General features: G+C 40.9%; 1 pseudogene; it reads right to left on the reverse strand.

The window, feature by feature from the left end:
* Positions 1-503: 503 nt before the first annotated feature.
* Positions 504-622, reverse strand: LOC119624097 (small nucleolar RNA U13; annotated as a pseudogene).
* Between the last annotated feature and the right edge of the window lie 11,907 nt (positions 623-12,529).

The following is a 12,529-nucleotide window of genomic DNA, read 5'->3' on the forward strand; positions in this document are numbered from 1 at the left end:
GGCGAAACCCCGTCTCTACTAAAATACGAAAATTAGCCGGTCATGGTGGCACGCACCTGTAATCCCAGCTACTCGGGAGGCTGAGGCACGAGAATGGCTTGAATCCGGGAGGCGGAGCTTGCAGTGAGCCTCTGCACTCAGGCCTCAGGAACAGAGCGAGACTCTGTCTCAAAGCAAACAAACAAAAAATCACAGAGATCTTCCTGGCAAGGTGAACTGTCAAGTTATGTCCCCAGACCAATATAACAGGGTATAACCTCCTTGCTGGTAAAAGTATTTTCTCTGAGTTGATCTGTTTGCCAAGAAGAACCTCTTAAAACTCGTGAAAACTATCCCAGAACTTAAAATATAATAAAAAATAAAAATACAGAAACTCATGAAAACACTATACTATAAGGTAAAAATAATGATGGAAACACTTTGAAACCTCATGTGTACAAGGATAAGGCTTATGCAAAAAAAAAAAAAAAAAAAGAATTACCTTTATTACTTTATTTTTTTCACCGCAGAGGGGTAATGTGCTGAGTCCTAACAAGGTTTGAGGTACGGGTTGAGGTAGGGGTCGTTAACTCACACAATAGCGTGAAAACCCAATCATCAGGCTTATGAACCACAAAAGGATCTTAATACTGTTTTTTGTTTGTTTGTTTGTTTGTTTGTTTTTAAGCCTACAGAAGGCAAAAGAAGCTTTAAAAAAATTGAGTAGTTTTTCTGCAAGAAACAATTATGCCGGAAATATGGCCACAGCAGTTCCTAGACAACCAGAATACTTGGTTACAACCTTGGCCTAGGCCAATTTTTCAAGCTAGTTAGAATAACTAATCCTTAGGTAGTCAGGTTTCAAGACTTCCAGGAAGACTTTCTTACACAAAAAAAGAATCTATTTCATCTGTATTGATGTCCCAAATTGTAAAATTGTTTCTTTTCTTTTTTTTTTTTCAAGGTTAGATTATAAACTGTTTGAGGCCAGAAACTGTCTAATTAGTTGACCACTTTGTTCAGGATGCTGGCTGTCAGAGGCGATTGAACCAAAGCAATTCCATCTTGAATAGGGGCTGGGTAAAATAAGGTTGAGGCCTGCTGTGCTGCATTCCCAGATGGTTATGCATTCTAAGTCACAGGATGAGATAGGAGGTCATAAAGATACAAGATACAGGATGCAGGTCATAAAGATCTTACTGATGAAACAGGTAGCAGTAAAAAAGCGGGCTAAAACCCACCAAAACCAAGAGGGTGATGAAAGTGACCTCTGGCCGTCCTCACTGCTAAACTCCCACCAGCACCATAATAGTTTACAAATGCCATGGGAATGTCAGGATGGTACCCTCTATGGTCTAAAAAGGGGAGGCATGAATAATCCATCCCTTGTTTAGCATATCATCAAGAAATAACCATAAAAATGGGCAACCAGGAGCCTCGGGCTGCTCTGCCTATGGAGTAGGCATTATTTTATTCCTCTACTTTCTTAATAAACTTGCTTTCACTTTACTCTATGGTCTTGTCCTGAATTCTTCCTTGCCTGAGATCCAAGAACCCTTTCTTGGTATCTGGATCAGGATCCCTTTCCGGTAACACTGCTACACTAGTGCCGAAGAGACGTTGTCCCTCGTTCATGGAATTTGCAGTCTAATGGCAGAGAGATTGACAATCTAATCTTGTATCTTGTATATGATTACAAATAGACATGCTATGAAGGAAAAGTAAAGGGTGCAGTGAGCATTTAAGGTGGTGGGAGGCTCACTTAGTCTAAGGTGCCCTGAGGAAGTGATCTTTGAGTGAAATCTGAAGTTTGAGTAGGAGATAATTTGTTAATGGAGTATTGGGTGAAATGTCTCCTAGGCACAGAGTACAGCATATGCAAAGGTCCTGAGCTGGTGCCTTGCAATAACTAGAAGAAGCCAGTGTGGTTAGAGCAGAGGGAGAGAGGTGGTGAAGACCCAGATCCTATTTTAAGGACTTGGGTTTTTATAGTAAGGCTAATTGGAAATTACTGAAAGAATGTAAGAGAAATATAATCATACATGAACTTTTAGAAGATCCTTTAGACTGTGTCATGAAGAACAGATTGGAAGAGGACAAGTATGGGTAAGGGTAGACCAATTAGGTGGAGAGAAAAGTAGCTAACAGGGGCAGATTCAAATTTTGTGGGACCTGAAGTTTATGTGCATTTGGCGAGTGGGGGTTCTTTAAGAAAAAGAATAATAATTTTAGATACAAAAGTAGGTACACAACTGAATATGTATTTAGACTAAAACAAAATACAACGTTATACATTTTTAAAAGTTGAAAAATATAGGCCGGGTGTGGTGGCTGAAGCCTGTAATCCCAGCATTTTCGGAGGCCGAGACGGGCGGATCACGAGGTCAGAAGATCGAGACCATCCTGGCTAACATGGTGAAACCCCGTCTCTACTAAAAAATACAAAAAACTAGCCGGGCAAGGTGGCGGCGCCCATAGTCCCAGCTACTCGGGAGGCTGAGGCAGGAGAATGGCATGAACCTGGCAGGCGGAGCTTGCAGTGAGCCGAGATTGCTGCCACTGCACTCCAGCCTGTGCGACAGAGCGAGACTCTGTCTCAAAAAAAAAAAAAAAAAGAAAGAAAAATATTACAAATAATGCAAAAATTTAAAGTAACATTTTTGTTAAGTAACCGCCAGGCATACTTCTTCATACTTTTTTCCCCTTACATTATATGGCTATATACTGTTTAATCATCTGTTCATATGATGATAGTTTATCATATTTTCTAAAGAGAATAGAAAGATAATTTAGTTTTTTAGCTAGTGTGTTTGATCAGTATTTGCTTTTTATTAGTGATAATTCAGAAAAGTTATTTTTCACCTGCACAGTTCATTATTGGTTATATATATATATATGTTTAGTATTTTTGTCAAATTTCAGAAAACTCTATCAAATATCCTCTTAACATAGGCATTTCGTGACATTCTGCATTTTATTTTATTTTATTTTTTGAGATGGAGTCTTGCTCTGTCTGCACTCTTGGCTCACTGCAACCTCCACCTCCCAGGTTCAAGTGATTCTCCTGCCTCAGCCTCCTGAATAGCTGAGATTACAGGCATGCGTCACTATGCCCATCTAATTTCTGTATTTTTAATAGAGATGGGGTTTCGCCATGTTGGCCAGGCCAGTCTCGAACTCCTGACTTCAGGTGATCCATCAGCCTCGGCCTCCCAAAGTGCTGGGATTATAGGCGTGAGTCACCACACCTGGCCTTTTCTTACACAGTTATTAATCTTATGTAGTTTTTGAATTGAAGTCACTCATTTGTCATTAATGTACTCATTGTAATCATGTATGGTGAGTTTTATGTCATCTTCCTCAATGCTAGTGTGAGATCAAATCAGAAAGAAATTTGAATATTTTTCAATGAGTTTATATAATTCACAAATTATCAGTTTAATAGCCTATTTATTACTTTAATTTGCAATTTATCTCTTCCTCTTTCCAGCTTTATTGAGATATAATTGACAAAATTATGTATATTTAAGGTGTACATGTTTTCATATATGTATACAGTGTGAAATGATTATTCTCTTCCTCTTAATGAATTACTGTTCTTATGATTGAAACTTTTTTTGTTACTCTTTACTTCTCAATATCAGGATAATTTCTCTTTCTCATTCATCTTTATCACTTTGGTTTCATGTCCTATTAATTTCTTTTTTCTTTTTTGAGACAGAGTCTTCCTCTGTCACCAGGCTAGAGTGCAGTAGCACGATCTCAGCTCACTACAATCTCCACCTCCCAGGTTCAAGCGATTCTCCTGCCTCAGCCTCCCAAGTAGCTGGGGTTACAGGTGTGCACCACCACACCCAGCTAATTTTTGTATTTTTAGTAGAGACAGGGTTTTGCCATATTGGTCTGGTCTCAAACTCCTGACCTCAGGTGATCCACCCACCTTGGCCTCCCAAAGTGCTGGGATTATAGGCATGAGCCACCATGCCCAGCCTAGCCAAGTTGCTTTTTAAAGACCATGCAGCCCTTTTTCCTAATCATTATAATAGCTGTGTTAACAGATGACTGATTGTAAATGCTGTTTAACCACAGGTTAAAATAACAATCTTGTTTTACTTTGTTGAATAATGTCTCAGATGTTTTCAGTTGGCTAAAAATGTTTAAAAATTGCCCATAGGGTTTCCTATTAGAAAGTAGTGCCTAATAATTGCCAACTAATCAGTGGTTGTCATATCCAGAATAGAATATATAATATTATTTGGTGGCTGGTTATGTGTTTGACTTAGCACCTTTTTTTTTTTTTTTTTTTTTGAGACGGAGTTTCACTGTTGTTGCCCAGGCTGGAGTGCAATGGTGCGATCTCAGCTCACTGCAACCTCGCCTCCTAGGTTCAGGCAATTCTCCTGCCTCAGCCTCCTAAGTAGCTGGAATTACCGCACGCGCCACCACGCCCAGCTAATTTTGTAGTTTTAGTAGAGACGGGGTTTCTCCATGTCGGTCAGGCTGGTCTCGAACTCCTGACCTCAGGTGATCTGCCTGCGTCGGCCTCCCAAAGTGCTGGGATTACAGGTGTGAGCTACTGTGCCCGACCATTGACTTACCACTTTTTAAACATATTTTTTCATTATTTCAATTTTTTTCCACAAATCTTTGTAGTAAAATAAGCCATTTTTTCATTTTGACATATTCTTCCAAGAGCTTAAGCAAAAATGGATCCAATTCAGCTATTAGTTGGAAAATTCCTGTGGAATTTTCATTATAGGAACAATAGTACTTTTCATCATGACCTCTGAAGTATAACTTTCACTTAACATTTAATAACCTCAAAACTTCTATCTCTGGCCATGATGAAGTAACAGTGCCAGACTAATTCTCTTGCTAAAAGCAACTAGAAAACAGGGCAATATAGATGCTTTTATACAAGGGACAATAGTGAAGGACTGTGATCCACGTGTAAAGAGAAGCAAACAATTGCTCCAACTTTTTGCCTGATGGAGGGACATTCTGAACCAGAGAGCAGGAAAGAGTATCTCATGCCTGACAAAGTTGACTTGCTAACTTTGGGTGGAGAGAGATCAAGGTTGAGGGAGATCGAGGCAGCTGGAAGTTTGCAGGAAAGAATTCCAAAGAGAAGGATGCTGTATAGATTTAAAAGCTCCATAAGTTTACACAGATGTCTTCCTGAAACTTTGCTGAACACTGAGATGTGCATTCACAGGGTGCAACACCACCAGAAGGCAAAGCAAAGAATGACCAAGGTAATGTAAAATAAATAACTCTCAGAGAGGTTGGAATGTTTGAGATCCAACCAGCCATAGGGGAAAGTCCTCCTTGATCATCAGGAGCATTCCTTAAGAACCTGGAAAGGTCATGCCCTAATAGTGGAGCTAAACTATCATGAGTAAAATGTACTCTGCACCCACAGAAAAAAAGTTTGGGTACAGTCCTCAAAAGATCAGACTAATCTGCAAGGAAAGTAACTTGCCTTCCAGAATAAGGCTCAACGCTCTTTAAGGGAAGACTATGAAACCTAGATATTCAACAGTATGAAATTCACAATGTCCTGCGTCCAATAAGAAAATTACTACACAGGGCTCAGGCACGGTGGCTCACGCCTGTAATCCCAGCACTTTGGGGGCTGAGGTGGGCAGATGATAAGGTCAGGAGATCCAGACCATCCTGGCTAATGACATGAAACCCCATCTCTACTAAAAATACAAAAAATTAGCCGGGCCTGGTGGCGGGCACCTGTAGTCCTAGCTACTCGGGAGGCTGAGGCAGGAGAATGGCGTGAACCCGGGAGGCGGAGCTTACAGTGAGCCGAGATGGTGCCACTGTACTCCAGCCTGGGCGACAGAGCAAGACTCCGTCTCAAAAAAAAAAAAAAAAATTACTATACAGGGTCCCAAATAGGAAAATGTGACCCCATACAGGTTCCCAAATAGGAAAATGTAACCCCATGACCAGAAAAAAAAAATTGTCAATAGAAACAGATAATAAATGATAGGGATGAAGAAGTTAACATAGATTAGTGTGTTAAAACTCCTATTATAACTTGTTCAAGTATCTAAAGAAAATCATGAGCCAATTGAGAAAAGAGGTAGAAGATATATAACTGGGCCAGGCTCAGTGGCACACACTTGTAATCCCAGCACTTTGGGAGGCCTAGGTGGCCAGATGGCTTGAGCCCAGGAGTTTGAGACCAGCCTGGGCAACTTGACAAAACCCCACCTCTACAAAACAAACAAACAAACAAAATACACAAAATTAGCTGGGCTTGGTGGTATGCTTCTGTAGTCCCAGCTAGTCAGGAGGCTGAGATGGGAGGATCACTTGAGCCTGGGAGGTCCAGGCTGCAGTGAGCCATGATCATGCCACTGCACTCCAACCTTGGTGACAGAGGGAGACCCTGTCTCAAAAATAAATAAATACAAATAAAATCTATAACTGTATAGTCCTATATCTGAAAATTCACTACATGGATTAACAGATGATTAAACAATATGCAGGGGGGAGATAAGTCAACTTGAAGATACAGCAAGAGAAAAATATCCAAAATAAAGCAAAGAGGGAAAAAAGTGAAAACAAAAATGAGCAGGGCGCCTGTGACCTGTGAAACAAAATCATGGGGTCTACTATTCACATAATTGGAATTCTAGAAGGAAGAAATAATTTTTTTAAGAAATAATAGTTGCTGTCTACATATAGAGAAAACTCTGATATCAGACTCAAGAAATTCAATGAACCCCATACAGAAAAAACAAAGAAAATCATACTGGGAAACATCACAATCAAAATTCTGGAAACTAGTAATAAAGAAAAGTAGACTTTATGACAAAAATATGAATAGAGGTAAAACAGGGCATTTTGTAATGATGAAAGGTTTAATCCATCAGGAAGATACAACAATTATATATGAACCTAAGAAACAAAGTGCCAAAATTCTTGAAGCAAAAACTGATAGAAATAAAGGAAAAAATGGACAACCCAATAATAGTTGGAAACTTCAACACCCCACTTTCAATAATAGATAGAGTAGCTAGGCAGAAGATGAACAAGGAAATAGAAGACATGAATAACATTATAAAATAGGTAGACCTAACAGAGATCTACAGAACTCTCCACCCAACAAGAGCAGAGTACATACTCTTCTCAAGTGCCTGTGGAATGTTCTCCAGGATAGACCATGTACTAGGCCATAAAACAAACCTCGATAAATCCAAAAGGATAAAAATAATACAAGTATATTCTCTCACCACAATGAAATAAAATGAGAACATGATAAGAGTTCCAGAGAAATTTGGGTAGCTCACAAATATTTGGAAATGAAACAACATACTCCTAAATAATAAGTGGATTAAAACAAAAATCAAAAGGGAAATTAGAAAATACTTTGAGATGAATGAATATGAATACACAACATACTAAAACTTGGGATACAGCTAAGATAGAGCTTGAAGAGTAACTGGCAACTGTAAATGCCTATATTTAAAAAAGAAGAATGATATCATTAATTTAACCTTCTACCTTAAGACACTAAAGAAAGCAAAATAAACCTAAACCAAGCAGAAGGAAGGAAATAATAAAAATTAGAGCAGAAATTAATGAAACAGAGGATAAAAAAAAAAACAGAGAAAAATCAATAGAAGCAAAAGCTGATCCTTTGGAAAGATTAACAAAATTGCCAAATCTTGGTGGTCCCTATCATATCTCCATTTAAGTAACCAGTCTGGCCCCTGCAGAGAGGATCATGGGAAGTGATCATGGCCTACCACAAGCTCAACCAAGTATTAGTCCTGATGCTGTGGCCACGCTGGATTTGATACCTTTCCTAGACAAGATCAATACGACCACAGGTAAATTGTAAGCAGCCACCAATTTGGTGAATGCGTTCTTTTCTGTCCCAATCAGAAAAGAGGCTCAGAAGAACTTCACATTCATATAGAATGAACAAAAGACAGCTACAGTTTTGCCCCAAGGTTATGTTAACTCATCTCTGTGTCACAATATGTACTATGTGACTATGTGTTATAATACAGCCCTGACAAATTCAGAGACTGCCCGGGCATCCTGCAGAACATCTTATTCATCCAATACATTGATGACATCATGCTGATCAGGCATGATGAAAAAGAGGTGACTAGCATCTGGACACCTTGATAAGATACGTGTGCTCCAGGGGGTGGGAGACAGGATCTGTGAAAATTTAGAAACTTGGTACTTCAGTAAAGATTTTTAGGGGTCCTGAGGTGTGTCATGGCATTGCCTCCAAAGTAAAAACAAACTGCTGCATTTTGCATTTCTTACTAGTGAGAAAGAAGCACAGTGCCTGGTAGAACTCTTTGGATTCTGGGTGCAATACATTGTATGCTTAGGAACATTGACCCAGCCCATATATGAAAGGCTGCCAGCTTTGATGGGGACTAGAGCATAAAAGTGCTCCGTAACAGGCAAGGCTGACTACATAATCTCTGGGGTCCAGTGTGAAACAAAAATATGGGGTCCTTTGTTCAAAAAGCAGAAAAAATGTGCCACTTCAGTTACTAAAATATAAAACTTTTTCTTTAAAAGTATCTTATTACTTACAAAATATATAGGGGTTATAATATATAAGTAACAACATAATCTTAAATTTATATGATATAAATAATGAGACTTTATTGTGTGATATCTTGATTGCAGGTTTCTTCTGACTTGCTTTTCTGCAAATTCAATGGTTTTTTCTTTTAAACAGGGTCCCACTCTGTCACCCAGGCTGGAGTGCAGTGGTGTAATCATAGCTGACTACAGCTTCAACCTCCTGGGCTCAAGCAATCCTCCTGCCTCAGCCTCCTGAGTAGCTGGGACTACTGGTGCATGCTACCGCACCCAGCTAATTTTTACATATTTTTGTAGAGATGAGCTCTCCCTACCTTGCCTAAGCTAATCTCAAACTCCTGGCCTCGAGTGATTCTCCCATTTTGGCCTCCACAAAGTGGGTTATAGGTGTGAGCCACCATGCCTGGCCTGCAAATTCATTTCCTAGGCCATCATATGTTTTCAGCAAATTCATTTTCAATGGATATAATTGAAAGCAGTATCAGTGACTCTTGCAAATGCAAGACTGCAAATATTTTTTTTTTTTTTTTTTTTTTTTTTGAGACAGAATCTCACTCTGTTGTCCAGGCTGGAGTGCAGTGGCACAATCTCGGCTCACTGCAAGCTCCGCCTCCCAGTAGCTGGAGGAGAATTCACGCCATTCTCCTGCCTCAGCCTCCCCAGTAGCTGGGACTACAAGCACCCGCCACCACGCCCAGCTAATTTTTTGTATTTTTAGTAGAGACGGGGTTTCACCGTGTTAGCCAGAATGGTCTTGAGCTCCTGACCTCGTGATCTGCTTGCCTCAGCCTCCCAAACTGCTGAGATTACAGGCGTGAGCCACTGTGCCGGGCCTGCAAATATATTTTGATAACATTAATTTTGAGAAGGATCTTTCTTCCGATATAACTGTCACTATTGCTGTTAAGACTATTTTATAGGCTGTATAGCAAAGGAATAAATTTCTGACAACTTATTTCAAAATAGAAATTTTAGCACATGGGCCAGTTGTGGTGGCTCATGACTGTAATCCCAGCACTTGGGTAGGCTGAGGTAGGCGGATTGCCTGAGCTCAGGAGTTTGAGACCAGTCTGGGCAACGTGGCAAAACCCCATCACTACAATAAAATACGAAAATTCGTTGGGCATGGTTGTGTGAACCTGTAGTCCCAGCTACTCAGGAGGCTGAGATGAGAGGGTTGCTTGTGCCCAGGAGGTTGAGGCTTCAGTGAGCAGTAATTGTACCACTGCACTCCATCCTGGGTGACAAAGCTGGACCCTGTCTCAAAAAACATTAGAAAGAAGGAAATTTCAGTACATGTAGAACTCATAATTCCTGTAGATTTTTTTTTTTTTTTTTTTTTTTTTTGAGACAGAGTCTCACTCTGTTGCCCAGGCTGGAGTGCAGTAGTGTGATCTCGGCTCACTGCAACCTCTACCTCCCAGATTCAAGCAATTCTCTGCCTTTGCCTCCTAAGTAGCTGGGATTACAGGCGTGTGCCACCACGCCAGGCTATTTTTTTTTTTGTATTTTTAGTAGAGACAGGGTTTCACCATCTGGCCAGGCTGATCTTGAACTCCTGCCCTCGTGATCCGCCTGCCTCAGTCTCCCAAAGTGCTGGGATTACAGGCATGAGCCACTATGCCACCACGCCTGGCCTACTTTTTGTATTTTTAGTAGAGATGGGGTTTTACCATGTTGGCCAGGCTGGTCTCGAACTCCTGACCTTGTGATCCACCTGCCTTGGCCTCCCAAAGTGCTGGGATTACAGGTGTGAGTCACTGGACTTGGCTTAAAAATTGTTTTGAAAAGTATTTAACTCTTCCTATGGATCAGTTTCAAGTTGAATTTAATTTTTAATGTAAAGTATAAATTATTATAATTTTGCAATTGTAAAATTGTAACTGGCGTAACAATTACATTGTAACATTTCCTTTGACATTTCCAGTAACTTTTGAAGGTCATTTGAAAAACTCCATGGCTTCAAACTTTTATACAATTCAAAGTGCTTATTTATACATTCTATCACCGTATCTCTAATTACAAGGAAAAAGTAATTTTAATTAATAATTGGCTTATCCGAAACTTCCTATGAAAATAGTGTTCTTTTTTGTCAAACACAAACATCTTTAAATTTATATTTCTAAAACTGGGGATATTTGATTTGCCACGTTGCAGAAGTTTTCGAAAGTAGAGACTCTAAACTCTGAAGAATTGTAATAGTTCCCTGATATGGCTTATTACAATGTCTGAGTATGCTTTTTTTTTTTTTTGGTAATAATTTAATGACAGTGTGTACTACCTGAACTGGCAATTTCTGTCCTGTCTCTCAAGCCTGAAAATTAAGATTTGTGCAGATGCCACAGAGATGGGATTTGGGAAGTAGCCAAGCAAGCTAGGCTTCCACAGCAGGTCCCAGGGCTGGCTTTATGCAGAATCCCTTTACTTTCCTACTGCTTCCACCACTGCTGCTGCTTCTCAGCTATTGCTGCTGTCAGCCGGCACTGGTCCCTACCTAGCTACTTTGGGGCCCTTAAGTGCCCATGACTGCCCTCAGGTGTGCATGTGTGACAATCGCATGGTGCCCGGTGCTGCCTGCTGGACCTCCTAGCTTGGCATAACTCCACTTCTCATGCACGTGACCATTGTCCCATATGACTGCACTTATAAAACACCAATTTCTTCTTCTTCTTCTTTTTTTTTTTTTTTTGAGACGGAGTCTTGCTTTGTCACCAGGCTGGAGTGCAGTGGTGCGATCTCGGCTCACTGCAACCTCGCCTCCCAGGTTCAAGCGACTCCTCTGCCTCAGCCTCCCATGTAGCTGGGACTACAGGCGAATGCCACCATGGCCAGCTAATTTTGTGTGTGTGTGTGTGTTTTAGTGGAGATGGGGTTTCACCACGTTGGCCAAGATGGTCTCAATCTCCTGACCTCGTGATCTGCCCACCTTGGCAGATCCCAAAGTGCTGGGTTTACAGCTGTGAGCCACCGTGCCCAGCCAAAACACCAAATTTAAAAACAAAATTATTCACCATTTCAAGATGGTGATAATACAGCACTAAACCAGGAGTAAAGACCTTCTGAGAGTGGGGTTCTGTACAACATATCCATGAAGCCCATCCTGGTAGCAGGTCCTAGCTGTGGTTTACGTAGCCCTTCTGCTTGGACCATATACTCCAGCAGAGCCTAAGGTATTCCGTGTGTAAGATGCAATGTGGTGCAAACCCCAGTAGGAAAATCACAAGGCAGGCCCACAGGGTTTTGGGGCAAGGTCATGACATCTCTAGCAGGAATTATACACCATTTGAAAAATGGCTCCTAGTGTACTGAGCCCAGATAGAGATGGAACTCTTAACCACGAGGCATCAAATGACCATGCTTTCTGAGTTGGGTTCTCCTGATCTACCAAGTCATTAAGTTGGTCAGGACCAGCATTAATCCTTTGTAAGCTAAAACACTACATTTGGGAACAAGCACAAACAGGACCAGAGGGCAACAAACAAGTGCATGAATAGGTAGCGCAGACTCCCATATCACTTGTCATAGTTACACCACTGCTCCTCTCTCAGCTCATGCCCAAGGGCCTGTATGACCTGAAGGAGGAGAAAAAAGCCCCAACTTTGTTTATAGACAAAGCAGTGTGGTGTATAGGTGCAAGGTAGAAATGGATGATAGCTGCAATCACTCAGCATTGGCCTTGAATCATAGTAGTTAACAACAACAACAACACAGTAACAGGAGGAGCTTTGGGTGGTGCACCTGACCATTCAGTTTGTGTGGAAGGAAAAGTGGTCTGAGGTTAGAATATATATGGACTCATTGGCAGTGGTGAATGGTGTCGGCTGGCTGGTCATGAGCCTGGAAGGAAAATCAGAAGACTGGAGAAAGGGAGGTCTGGAGTTGTGGCATGTGGATGAACATATAGGAATAGGCACAAAATGGCCAGGTGCGGTGGCTCATGCCTGTAATCCCAGCA

Source organism: Chlorocebus sabaeus, chromosome 11, assembly GCF_047675955.1.
Source record: "Chlorocebus sabaeus isolate Y175 chromosome 11, mChlSab1.0.hap1, whole genome shotgun sequence".
Lineage (NCBI taxonomy): Eukaryota > Metazoa > Chordata > Mammalia > Primates > Cercopithecidae > Chlorocebus > Chlorocebus sabaeus.